This window comes from Rutidosis leptorrhynchoides, chromosome 4, assembly GCF_046630445.1.
Source record: "Rutidosis leptorrhynchoides isolate AG116_Rl617_1_P2 chromosome 4, CSIRO_AGI_Rlap_v1, whole genome shotgun sequence".
Classification (NCBI taxonomy): Eukaryota; Viridiplantae; Streptophyta; class Magnoliopsida; order Asterales; family Asteraceae; genus Rutidosis; species Rutidosis leptorrhynchoides.
The window spans coordinates 147,762,003-147,773,680 of NC_092336.1; the positions used below are offsets into that span (position 1 = coordinate 147,762,003).

General features: G+C 32.9%; 1 long non-coding RNA gene across 7 annotated transcripts; it reads right to left on the reverse strand.

Moving 5' to 3' along the window:
* Positions 1-7,322: 7,322 nt before the first annotated feature.
* Positions 7,323-9,977, reverse strand: LOC139840266 (uncharacterized). 7 transcript variants are annotated; one of them, XR_011757307.1, is made up of 5 exons: positions 9,482-9,977; positions 8,858-9,333; positions 8,548-8,603; positions 7,990-8,062; positions 7,323-7,685 (listed from the first exon to the last, which is right to left on the reverse strand). It is a non-coding gene; the product is annotated as an uncharacterized lncRNA (long non-coding RNA). The 7 variants fall into 7 exon arrangements; XR_011757308.1 differs by having other exon boundaries at positions 7,979-8,062; XR_011757304.1 differs by lacking the exon at positions 7,990-8,062.
* Between the last annotated feature and the right edge of the window lie 1,701 nt (positions 9,978-11,678).

Consider the following 11,678-nt stretch of genomic DNA (forward strand, 5'->3'; position numbering starts at 1 on the left):
GAAAGGATTTGGGTACCAAAATTTGGAGATATGAGAGAAATGGTACTTAGAGAAGCTCATAAAACCAGATACTCAATACATCCTGGAACGGGGAAGATGTACAAGGATCTCAAGAAACATTTTTGGTGGCCGGGTATGAAAGCCGATGTTGCTAAATACGTAGGAGAATGTTTGACGTGTTCTAAGGTCAAAGCTGAGCATCAGAAACCATCAGGTCTACTTCAACAACCCGAAATCCCGGAATGGAAATGGGAAAACATTACCATGGATTTCATCACTAAATTGCCAAGGACTGCAAGTGGTTTTGATACTATTTGGGTAATAGTTGATCGTCTCACCAAATCAGCACACTTCCTACCAATAAGAGAAGATGACAAGATGGAGAAGTTAGCACGACTGTATTTGAAGGAAGTCGTCTCCAGACATGGAATACCAATCTCTATTATCTCTGATAGGGATGGCAGATTTATTTCAAGATTCTGGCAGACATTACAGCAAGCATTAGGAACTCGTCTAGACATGAGTACTGCCTATCATCCACAAACTGATGGGCAGAGCGAAAGGACGATACAAACGCTTGAAGACATGCTACGAGCATGTGTTATTGATTTCGGAAACAGTTGGGATCGACATCTACCGTTAGCAGAATTTTCCTACAACAACAGCTACCATTCAAGCATTGAGATGGTGCCGTTTGAAGCACTTTATGGTAGAAAGTGCAGGTCTCCGATTTGTTGGAGTGAAGTGGGGGATAGACAGATTACGGGTCCGGAGATTATACAAGAAACTACCGAGAAGATCATCCAAATTCAACAACGGTTGAAAACCGCCCAAAGTCGACAAAAGAGCTACGCTGACATTAAAAGAAAAGATATAGAATTTGAAATTGGAGAGATGGTCATGCTTAAAGTTGCACCTTGGAAAGGCGTTGTTCGATTTGGTAAACGAGGGAAATTAAATCCAAGGTATATTGGACCATTCAAGATTATTGATCGTGTCGGACCAGTAGCTTACCGACTAGAGTTACCTCAACAACTCGCGGCTGTACATAACACTTTCCACGTCTCGAATTTAAAGAAATGTTTTGCTAAAGAAGATCTCACTATTCCATTAGATGAAATCCAAATCAACGAAAAACTTCAATTCATCGAAGAACCCGTCGAAATAATGGATCGTGAGGTTAAAAGACTTAAGCAAAACAAGATACCAATTGTTAAGGTTCGATGGAATGCTCGTAGAGGACCCGAGTTCACCTGGGAGCGTGAAGATCAGATGAAGAAGAAATACCCGCATCTATTTCCAGAAGATTCGTCAACACCTTCAACAGCTTAAAATTTCGGGACGAAATTTATTTAACGGGTAGGTACTGTAGTGACCCGAACTTTTCCATGTTTATATATATTAATTGAGATTGATATTTACATGATTAAATGTTTCCAACATGTTAAGCAATCAAACTTGTTAAGACTTGATTAATTGAAATATGTTTCATATAGACAATTGACCACCCAAGTTGATCGGTGATTCACGAACGTTAAAACTTGTAAAAACTATATGATGACATATATATGGATATATATATATAGTTAACATGATACTATGATAAGAAAACATATCATAAAGTATATTAACAATGAACTACATATGTAAAAACAAGACTACTAACTTAATGATTTTTAAACGAGACATATATGTAACGATTATCGTTGTAAAGACATTTAATGTATATATATATCATATTAAGAGATATTCATACATGATAATATCATGATAATATAATAATTTAAAATCTCATTTGATATTATAAACATTGGGTTAACAACATTTAACAAGATCGTTAACCTAAAGGTTTCAAAACAACACTTACATGTAACGACTAACGATGACTTAACGACTCAGTTAAAATGTATATACATGTAGTGTTTTAATATGTATTTATACACTTTTGAAAGACTTCAATACACTTATCAAAATACTTCTACTTAACAAAAATGCTTACAATTACATCCTCGTTCAGTTTCATCAACAATTCTACTCGTATGCACCCGTATTCGTACTCGTACAATACACAGCTTTTAGATGTATGTACTATTGGTATATACACTCCAATGATCAGCTCTTAGCAGCCCATGTGAGTCACCTAACACATGTGGGAACCATCATTTGGCAACTAGCATGAAATATCTCATAAAATTACAAAAATATGAGTAATCATTCATGACTTATTTACATGAAAACAAAATTACATATCCTTTATATCTAATCCATACACCAACGACCAAAAACACCTACAAACACTTTCATTCTTCAATTTTCTTCATCTAATTGATCTCTCTCAAGTTCTATCTTCAAGTTCTAAGTGTTCTTCATAAATTCCAAAAGTTCTAGTTTCATAAAATCAAGAATACTTTCAAGTTTGCTAGCTCACTTCCAATCTTGTAAGGTGATCATCCAACCTCAAGAAATCTTTGTTTCTTACAGTAGGTTATCATTCTAATACAAGGTAATAATCATATTCAAACTTTGGTTCAATTTCTATAACTATAACAATCTTATTTCAAGTGATGATCTTACTTGAACTTGTTTTCGTGTCATGATTCTGCTTCAAGAACTTCGAGCCATCCAAGGATCCATTGAAGCTAGATCCATTTTTCTCTTTTCCAGTAGGTTTATCCAAGGAAATTAAGGTAGTAATGATGTTCATAACATCATTCGATTCATACATATAAAGCTATCTTATTCGAAGGTTTAAACTTGTAATCACTAGAACATAGTTTAGTTAATTCTAAACTTGTTCGCAAACAAAAGTTAATCCTTCTAACTTGACTTTTAAAATCAACTAAACACATGTTCTATATCTATATGATATGCTAACTTAATGATTTAAAACCTGGAAACACGAAAAACACCGTAAAACCGGATTTACGCCGTCGTAGTAACACCGCGGGCTGTTTTGGGTTAGTTAATTAAAAACTATGATAAACTTTGATTTAAAAGTTGTTATTCTGAGAAAATGATTTTTATTATGAACATGAAACTATATCCAAAAATTATGGTTAAACTCAAAGTGGAAGTATGTTTTCTAAAATGGTCATCTAGACGTCGTTCTTTTGACTGAAATGACTACCTTTACAAAAACGACTTGTAACTTATTTTTCCGACTATAAACCTATACTTTTTCTATTTAGATTCATAAAATAGAGTTCAATATGAAACCATAGCAATTTGATTCACTCAAAACGGATTTAAAATGAAGAAGTTATGGGTAAAACAAGATTGGATAATTTTTCTCATTTTAGCTACGTGAAAATTGGTAACAAATCTATTCCAACCATAACTTAATCAACTTGTATTGTATATTATGTAATCTTGAGATACCATAGACACGTATACAATGTTTCGACCTATCATGTCGACACATCTATATATATTTCGGAACAACCATAGACACTCTATATGTGAATGTTGGAGTTAGCTATACAGGGTTGAGGTTGATTCCAAAATATATATAGTTTGAGTTGTGATCAATACTGAGATACGTATACACTGGGTCGTGGATTGATTCAAGATAATATTTATCGATTTATTTCTGTACATCTAACTGTGGACAACTAGTTGTAGGTTACTAACGAGGACAGCTGACTTAATAAACTTAAAACATCAAAATATATTAAAAGTGTTGTAAATATATTTTGAACATACTTTGATATATATGTATATATTGTTATAGGTTCGTGAATCAACCAGTGGCCAAGTCTTACTTCCCGACGAAGTAAAATTCTGTGAAAGTGAGTTATAGTCCCACTTTTAAAATCTAATATTTTTGGGATGAGAATACATGCAGGTTTTATAAATGATTTACAAAATAGACACAAGTACGTGAAACTACATTCTATGGTTGAATTATCGAAATCGAATATGCCCCTTTTTATTAAGTCTGGTAATCTAAGAATTAGGGAACAGACACCCTAATTGACGCGAATCCTAAAGATAGATCTATCGGGCCCAACAAGCCCCATCCAAAGTACCGGATGCTTTAGTACTTCGAAATTTATATCATATCCGAAGGGTGTCCCGGAATGATGGGGATATTCTTATATATACATCTTGTTAATGTCGGTTACCAGGTGTTCACCATATGAATGATTTTTATCTCTATGTATGGGATGTGTATTGAAATATGAAATCTTGTGGTCTATTATTATGATTTGATATATATAGGTTAAACCTATAACTCACCAACATTTTTGTTGACGTTTTAAGCATGTTTATTCTCAGGTGATTATTAAGAGCTTCCGCTGTCGCATACTTAAATAAGGACGAGATTTGGAGTCCATGCTTGTATGATATTGTGTAAAAACTGCATTCAAGAAACTTATTTTGTTGTAACATATTTGTATTGTAAACCATTATGTAATGGTCGTGTGTAAATGGGATATTTTAGATTATCATTATTTGATAATCTACGTAAAGCTTTTTAAACCTTTATTGATGAAATAAAGGTTATGGTTTGTTTTAAAATGAATGCAGTCTTTGAAAAACGTCTCATATAGAGGTCAAAACCTCGCAACGAAATCAATTAATATGGAACGTTTTTAATCAATAAGAACGGGACATTTCATGTTGTGCTACCGGTTAGGTGTTCCATTGTTCTCTATCTCGACGGCATGCTCTGCCTGTTCAAGGGTTTTTACTGGGGATATTTTCGGGGATCACGCGGTGTCTTGTGCTGGTATGGTGGGTATTAAGCATCGACATAATATTGTCCGGGATTCCCTTGTTGATGTTTGTTATCGATCTGGGATTTCAGCGAGAAAGGAGGTTGACATTGGGTTGTCTGGAGGGAACGACAGGGCCCTCAGACCTGCAGATGTGTTACTTTATTCCTGGGATTGTGGTCGCGATGTTTGTGTTGACTTGACAGGGTCTTCTCCTTTGACACAGTCTGGGCTTTCTGACTTTGTCCCTGGACGTGCTGTGATTGATGCGGCTCGTCGGAAGCGGGTCAAGTACGAATCTAGTTGTCTGGCGTTTGGTTATGGTTTCATTCCTTTCTCATTTTCTTCCCTTGGGGAATTAGAGAAGGAGGCTGTTTCTTTGCTAAAGCGGGTTCAGAAGAGTTCGATGGCGCAAGATATTGGTGCCAGTGCTGCTGCTCATATTTTTACTAGGATAAGTTTTGCTATTGCTAGAGGTGTGGGGGCCCAGATTGTCTCTAGGCTTCCCACTAATTTTTTGTAAGTTTTAAAACTTTTAAGTTTATAATAATAATAATAATAATAATAATAATAATAATAATAATAATAATAATAATAATAATAATAATAATAATAATTTTCTTTGGTTGTGATCTGTTATTCGCCACTTTGGCCAACAGCATGTGAAACCTTTTAATGCGATGGTTTTCACCATTTTCATTAAAAAAGCTACTCCCTCTGTCCCATTACAAGTGTCTACTTATTTTTTGTACACAGTTTTAGGAAAATCCACTAACTTCATTTTCCACTAATCAGAAATCTTCTCCCTCTAGAATAACCTCTTCTTATTGGTTAAAATATACAAAGTGGACACTTGTAATGGAACATCCCAAAATAGAAATGTGAACACTTGTGGTGTGGTGGGACGGATGGAGTACAGGACAAACATTGTTGTTTTCATCTACGAATAGTAAACGTTTTTCATGGTTTAGTGCCAAGGGCAGAGCTAGTAGGGTGGTTTGGGGATGTCTTGTCTCCCTCAACCATGGTAGTGTATATAATACTAGATTTTAAGAGCCCGTGCGTTGCACGATAGCTCTAAAAAATAGTTTGTGTGTTTGTTAAAATGTGTAAAACATTGGTCTTTGTTGATAGTATGTTCATGATGAAACACTTAAGTAGTATACATATTGAAATTAAAGAAATGTTAAAAGTGAGTTTCGCAAATGCTATAAATAAATAGCATTAGAATGCAAGAATGACATATTGATATTAGTTCTAAAATTAAATTTGTAAAAAACATAACACTATCAATTGATATGCTCAAAATAAGGAGTTTAAATAAATGTATACAACTATAAAATTGTATATTAAAATATAAAGAATTAGTTGATACAAAGTTGTCTCTATAGGTGCTGCAACACTTCTTTGAACATGACATTTTTTTTGTTGTATTTGATAATTCATTTTCTTTGTTCAAAATAAGCACATTCAGTCCCTTTTTAGATGTGACCATAGGCAAAGGTACATATAGCTGACCATGACTGAAAACCGGTTTCTGTAGGAATAAGCCAACATTGGCTAATGATTGGCCTTGGCTTATACTGATAGTCATCGAAAAGCACACGGTTATTGGAAACTGTCTTCTTTGAAACCTAAACGGAATTCTTTTGTCTAATGGCACGATTAACACCCTTGAAATAGTAGTAATTTTTCCAACATGTGTACCGGGCAAAATTTTAGCTTTAATAAACTTGTCACGAAGTTCAATCATTTGCAATCGTATAAATATGTAGACCCTCATAACTTTGTATTACTCCGTATTAGTTAGGATTAATTTACTAATTCTCGATACATTTTGTAAGATCACTAATATGTCAAATTATGTTTTAAGTGAGTTCAACTGGTAATCGAAGACAACAACATAATCGAGTAGATTTAACATCATCCAAACTTGCTTCAATTATAATGAAATTTCAACTATCAGAATAAGTAGAAAAGTATGAAAAAATGCATAGAATTAATTAGTATCAGTAATGATTATTCACAACAATTGATTATTCAATCTCATTCTTAATTTGCAAACTTACAAATATATGTTTAAAAATACATCTAAACGCCCTCAAAAGCAACAAACTTTCATGTGCTAGTTTTTATAACAGTACCAAAAATGTGAGCATGAATTCTTTAATAAGAAATATAAAATGGTGACCGATTAAATTATAAAAACCCACTTTAAGTAATTGCACCTCCTAAAGTTAAAAAAGTAGATAAAATTAGAAACTTTTGAGGCTTCTGTAATTAATATAAGTAGTAGATATATATAAGCTTGCTTGGAAGACTATTTGCAAACTAAATATTAGTGAGTGAATTCAACATTTTGAATTCTCATTTTTGCGTTGTGACCCGCGAGTTAGAAGTTTGGTTACTACAGTATAAGCATATAGTATCTTGCAAGATCTGCTAAACTGTGATCACAGAGAATAAATTGACTTAACAAAAGGAGTTGCTTCAATAACTTAATCAAAACCAAATTGCTATGTGGTTGATTCAAAGCTTTTATCTCTATTCATTCAAGAAATTAATCAAACACCTTGTTTGCAACCGGAATTTAGCATTCATCAAACAAACATTACATCTATCGAAATCAAATAGTCAAATACGATAAATCAAACACCTTAAATTGTAGAAAAATCAAGCATTTAATAAGTTTATAGGTCTTCATCACAAGGACTCTTTCAAACTAAACATTAAAGGGGTACAACTTCATATCATTTGGTTTTACACTGACCCGTTTCAACGTTTAGCCCGACCTATACATTTTTAATTGGCTTTAAACAGTAGCAACTTACCTACACAAACTATAATAAGATATTACAACCTAAAGTCATTAATAATTACCTAACATACCTTCAAAATTGCCTCCGTCCTTCAATCATTATTGCTCGTAGGTAAGCAGTGCAAGCTCCCTTAGATAACCCTTCACCACTGTAAATGTAACTATATTAGAAACTCTTTTAAATTGCAAAATCTCCATTGTAAAAGAAAAATAAATAGAAGGATATATTCAGGGAATAACGATTGCCATGTATAAAATGTCTGAATCAATATATTCAGCGATTGCTAACCTGTTAGCAAAATCGATTGCCATGTATAAAGAGATAGTATTCACCATTTTTGTCTATTAGATAATATAGTAATAATTCAATTATTGGTTCACATGCAAAAATGACAACATACCATTTATCATCAAGCCAAACTTTCATTCTTACTATAATGACCTTATACTTACGAAAAAGGGAAATCAGTTGTCAGGAAACTGCAAACTGTTGCCAATAGTATGCAAACTCCTTAGCCAATGATATCTTGCAATTTTACGTAAAATTAATTATTGTCGGTCAATTTGTACTGAGCCTACAATTAATTAATAATAATGTATTGATTGCTCTAACACAATAATTACAATAAATAAAGATATAATATAAAGTGAGACACATGACCCGTTACTGCAACTTGGTGTCCAAATGGTTAATGGTCAATGTCAAAACATCTTAGATGTTGGCGTAGAATTTGTATACAGGTGGGGAGGAGATGGTACATGGTACCGTGGTGGTGCTGTGGGTGAATGAAAATCGTAAACTGGGGCTGCAAAGTTATACATTGGATAGTTCATTTCATCAGAATTTGATTAAGCAAATTTTATATTGATATTGATTTGGATAACCTATTCAATTTATGTACATGTACAATATGTACGAAAGTAATTAATGAATGTAGTAATATCTCTAATAAAGTAACTATTATTTCTATATGATATGAAACTGTGAAAGTAACAAATCTGCTGACTTACCACTGTCTATAAGCCTTCTGCTGTGAATGTGTTCGGCAGGCCATGAATCCAGTTAACTGCAAATTACGTTTTTCTCTTTACATCATCATAACATAATAAGTTAACTACAGGTTACCTATTTCGTCTATCATTGTAGTAAACCAAACAATAATAACAAAAAAAAAAAAAAACAGCAATATTGATATTGATTTACGCCGACGATCATATAGTTGTTAACGAATATAGAACGCTAGTGAAGTAGCCAAAACAATCACAAAGGATATAAAAACCATCTACAACAAACAATTGTTAAGAAGTTGTATATTAATACCTTATGGCAACGAAGCATTTTTTCAGCGACAACCTCCCTTAGTAGGAAAGACAAAAAAAATATATGAGCGAGGTGCAAAGTAAGGAACATGAATCGCCAATGAATCGACTGGACAAATAAGTAAATACAAAGGCAGTTCAAACAAAAATACACTGAATGAAGCAGGCACAACATAAAATCTTGCACCTACAAACAAACGTATGGAGAAAAAATAATGGACGAAAACAAAGATACACATTGAACTTCCAAATTCAGCGATTCAGTGAAAAGTAAACGTCATTGACAACAAAAAAATCCTAAAAAAGACAAATTTAACAAACCTTAGACAGATAGTCGTGATGCAACTTTGTGAGTGCCACTTCAACTTACCCAAGTATCGTCGAAATTCTTAAACGGTTTCTTCGTATTGTAGATGACGACGATGCACTTAAGTTCGGCAACAGGAACGATCGATGATCATCTCAAAATTAATCGATCTGTAAATTCACCGTTGATTATTTACAAAATTAAACGGCTAATCAAAATGTTAAAATAAAATAAATATTGTTTTTGTAATTCTTAGAAATCAACCCTAATTTGAAACCATAATTTGATGGTGATGAGGGGTTACGATTGTTGACATACCTGAACTTAAACTTCAATCGCTATGAATTTCTCGTTAAATTGTTGACGATACTGATTTACGATTACCGACCGATGGTATGAAAAGATAGGTAGATGAGAAAAGCTCGTGAAGGGGATAAGATTTAACATCAGGGGATAAATTAGGGGATAGAAGTTATTCTAAACCGTCATTTTACTGGTACATGTGGCAGATTTTTGTAATTAAGGATTATTAATATAGATTATTTCAGCTAATTACACATCAGATCTGAGTTCCTGATTTAATGGGTTGATTGCCACGTCAGCAATACCCCACACGCTTTGTAAGATGTAGAGAAGAGATAGAGAAGATTTGTATGTACTTTAATTACCATATAAATAAATGGAGCTGTTGATCTGTAGATTTAGAGTTGGAGACTTGTTATGGGGAAGAGTTAGTATATTTGGCTTTTGATTGAGAGCATCGGTGAATTAAAATGGAGATTTAGTCATTTAGATTTAATATTTTTTAGTTGAAGTCCTATTACAGGTAGGGGTGGTCAGTATTTGGTTTGAAACCGTGGAACCCGAAAACCAAACCGAAACCAAACCGGAAAAAAACCAAACCGAATTTGAAAAACGGTTTTCGGATCGAGTCAAACCGAAACCGAATTTGAATTCGGTTTTCGGTTCGGTTTTCGGTTTTGGAAATTCTGAATTCGGTTTAACCGAAAACCGAATTCAAAACCGAATTCAAAATTTTTATATATTTAATTTGTATATTTATGTTTTAATGTCATTATAATTTGGAATTCAATCAATAAAATATGTTCTCACCCATATGACGATTTGGTAACTGACATTATAATTATGTTACTCAAATTATTATGTTCTTCTTCTTAATAACAGAAGCGGTAAAAGTCATAATTAAGCTGTAAATATTAATAAATCATCGAATTATTGATAATTTAATAGAACGTCATTGTTTTAGGATATAAATAACTAAGGCATTAGTAACGCCACAATTAAACTACCATCGTTCTCTGTTTTTTCATAATATTCGGTTTTAACCGAAAACCGAACCGAATCCGAATTTGAATTCGGTTTTCGGTTCGGTTCGGTTTTAACTTTGAATTCGGTTTTCGGTTCGGTTTTCGGTTTTGCCCCAAAAAAATTCAAAACCGAATACACCGAACCGAATAAACCGAACAAACCGAAAACCGAACCGACGAACACCCCTAATTACAGGTAATATTGGGACGAAGATCTGTTTGGGTGGGTGAGGAAGGAGAAGACTTTACACCTTTTTCATTTAAAGCCCTTCAAGTTGTATTAATACTTCATTTTGACCCTCCAATTTAGAAATATTTATTATATATCTGACAATATTTTGTGAACGTATAAACATGGAGCTTCAGTTACTAATTTACTAATGATTACCTAGTATTTGTTTATATTTCATTGGAAAACAAATTTTAGAGAAGAAAAAACCCATTTAAGGTTAAATAAGAAATTATGTAAGTAGATATTGAATTTATATGTATCTTAAATTTTGATATAGTAAGTCTTATATTGTTTATGTAAGTTAATTATTCACTTAATTTCCTTTTTTATAGTTATTCTTATATACATATTTTTTAATAAAAGGTACTGTATAAGATTTGTGTTTCAATGTCACTGTAAATTTATGCCACCCTTAATCATAATTCCTAGCTTCGCTCCTGTTTAGTGCGGCTATTCGCTCCTGTTTAGTGCGGCTATTATCAGAAAAAGAGAGAGATTAATATTTTGTTAATTCTTTAGGTTGGATCGTATCATACCTTATACTAAAATAACTAGTGAAATGACCCGTAAAATCATGAATTTGTTTAAACAAAATAATGTAATGATATGTTTTAGGTATTAATTGAATGTAAATGTTAATGTCATTTAGTTTACTGTCCCGTGAAATCACGGATTCCGACTAAGAAACTTTTCGTTGTTTTTACAAACATATTGAAGCACTTAACTTGGTCATAATAAATGAACTACATTTATTCTCTCACCACCCTCTTTCAATTTTCATCACAATTACCGTTTTCCTTGTCATAAATACATTACAAAAAAACGTTTAATTTTAGACGCTTTTTAGATCATTTCCTAACGCTTAAAAATGCTTAGTATAAATTTGTTGACGCTTTAATCTAGTGTGGAAAAAAATGGCGTCGGGAAGTTTGATCACTTTCTAATGCTTTCGAGC